The 2,500-nt window shown below is 46.4% G+C and overlaps 1 protein-coding gene and 1 long non-coding RNA gene across 3 annotated transcripts in view; one reads left to right on the top strand and one right to left on the bottom strand.

The window, feature by feature from the left end:
* The window catches only part of LOC117245297, a 3,005-nt gene extending 532 nt beyond the window's left edge, over positions 1-2,473 (bottom strand). The window contains exon 1 of one of the 2 annotated variants that reach the window (XR_004499873.1): positions 2,079-2,473. This is a non-coding gene — a long non-coding RNA (uncharacterized LOC117245297). Of the gene's footprint in view, positions 1-1,061; positions 2,053-2,078 lie in introns of those variants that run through there. The other variant, XR_004499872.1, reaches the window with a different exon arrangement.
* AUTS2 (activator of transcription and developmental regulator AUTS2) overlaps positions 1-2,500 on the top strand; it is a 668,592-nt gene that overhangs the window by 542,752 nt on the left and 123,340 nt on the right. The gene's annotated exons all lie outside the window — the stretch shown is intronic.

Genomic DNA, 2,500 nt, shown 5'->3' with positions numbered 1-2,500 from the left:
CAGGAAATCTGGTTTGCATTGAGCTCCTCATGCCTGACTGAGCCCAATTTAGGAATCAAATGTCAGTTTTAATTGTCCTTTGTGTGATCTGGGAATTAATAGCAGCAAGAAAAGCAGAAAAGAACTTGATAAATATACTGACATCTCTACTACTCTTGATAAAGTTTGAGTCATAACTGGACCTCTGATAAAGTATTAAAACAACAGAAGCTTGAACTAAAAAACATTAGTTTTTTTCTCCCTGGGATCTTCTCCTGAGATTCACAATTAGGTAACTTGCCACATTTACTGCTGCAGTGGTGATCATAAGGAGATTCAGGTACTTGAAAAGTAGGGTGGACATCTTGTGGGCAATTTAACAATTATTTTTAAAGCTTTGCTAATGCAACTGAGAGCCCAAGCTGCCTTCTTGGCACCTGCTGCTGAGTGTACTGTACATTAGATATACAAGAGATGGGGCCAGGGGGAGTTTCAAATTCAACAGCCCAGGTATCAATTAAAGTTGGGTTATTTTCATATGTCACCCTTCTGACCCTTTAAACAGAACAGCTATAGTGGAACCAGGATGTCTCTCTGACCCTATACTATGCAAATGCACCAAGGCCAGAAGGACCAGAAAAACCTCCTGAATTTTAATGGCAGAAGTGTGTGGTGCCCCAAACTCATTGACATTCTGAGTGGGTTCTTTCACTAATCCTCACACTCAGTAGGCACAACTTTCTTGATCTTGGTGCTTCCGTGGGGTGTGAAGGTCAAAAAGGCAGCAGAGATTGGTCAGGAGGAAGGCAGGCTCTGCACAACAGGTGGATATATATTTAGGCACAATTAGAAAGGGGCCTGAGCTATGAAATTCAGGTAAGGTCCCAAACTCTCCTGGAGCTGCAGCGATGGGGAAGCCACGTGTTTGGGTCAGTCCTGAGGAGATACTGCCTGGGCACTTCATCCACAGCCAGAGTTCCCCAAAGTCCCTTGCTGGGTGTACATTTTGAGGGATATTTTTGAAATAATCTGAAATAATCTGTTATCAGGAAGAACTTGGTGAAGTTTTAGTGCAGAGTTACCTGCGTGGTTCTTCTGCTTGGACCTCTCCACAAGGGACACGGAGAAGCAGCTCTGGCATTAAGAACAACAGAAGAGAGGCATAAAAAGAATGACATAAACTGTTCTCTGCAGTGATTTTCTTTCAGCTGTGTTGTGTTCCCCTCGAAACAGGTGGAGTTTCAAGAGTTTCAGAGCTGCTGGCTCCGTGTGGAGGTGCAGTGGTGACTGGGGGTGCTCAGGTCCTCCTGGGCAGGGCACAGTGACAGCCTGCTCTTCCCTGCTGATAAAGAGTTTCTGTATTTTGGGGGCTGATGCTGCATCTGGTGGCTCTGAATGAATTCCACTTGCTGTGGAGTGGGATGCAGGCACTGGTGGGTCTGTGCTGTGCACAACAGTGGGTTTATTCTGTGCTGGATTGAAGGGCAGAGCTCAGAGCTGGAGCATTACAGAGTGAGGAAAGGGGGTTTTACTGCACAGATGATTTTCATTCACTTAGCAGCTCAGTTTTGTTGGTTTGTTTTGTGTTTTTTTCTTAGTTGGCCCTGGCTGGTTTTGCTCTTCTTTGCTCTTTTATTCCCAACAGCTTTAAAAATCTTAAATGTTTATGGATTTGGGCTACATAGTATTTAAATTCCCAAACAGAGGCCCATTCTTCTCTGTAACAACCTTGTGACTTTCTAAGGTTGTCAAATGTGTTACTTTTTTTTTTTTTAAAGGGAGTTTTGTATATAGAACCTCAATTATTTCCTCATAAAGTGATTTTAAAATGATTCCCCAGTGAGTTTTGGGAAAGTGTGTCTAGACTCTTTTCTTTTTCTGTTTTATCCCAGTCTCCCCTTCCAGCCTGCCCCTATCATTTTGCAGGTTATGGATAGCTGAGGATTTGTTGTACTGCAATTTAATGCTGAGTGTGTGCTGTGACCTTTTGGAGGGGGGCAGCCTGTTGGCAGTGTCATTACAAATAAAGTACTAACAGATCTCAGATGTTTAGAGATTCCAAGCTGCACACTGATGCCTGCAGTCGTTTATAAACTCACCTGTGCAGGTTTTCACATCTGACTCCGGGCTGGTGGTGTGGTCGTGCTCGGATCCAGGTGAGCTCCCCTCGGTGCCCCTGTGCTCTGCCCAGAGCAGCAATTGCAGCAGATAAAGCTGCCTGCAGGGCCAGCACGCAGCTTTTGGTTATTCCAGGTTATTTCAGGTGGGCACAACCAGCTACAAAGGCTTTACAAACCCTGGCTGTATTCACCAGGCTGCTCCTGGGCGGTGGCAGAACTCAGAGTCCCGTGGGAGGGAGCCAAGCCGTTCAGTTGGGTTTGGGGGGACTTTTGGAGCCCCAGGCAGTGGCTGCAGTCAGGGGCTGTCCTTGGGGTGCAGCCCAGCTCCTCACACTCGCTCCTGGTACAGCCTTGCTGCAGTGGGACAGGGACAGGGGGACAGGGGGACAGCAGGACAGGGG

Source organism: Parus major, chromosome 19 (genome assembly GCF_001522545.3).
Source record: "Parus major isolate Abel chromosome 19, Parus_major1.1, whole genome shotgun sequence".
Classification (NCBI taxonomy): Eukaryota; Metazoa; Chordata; class Aves; order Passeriformes; family Paridae; genus Parus; species Parus major.
This window is presented reverse-complemented; position numbering and strand designations above follow the sequence as displayed.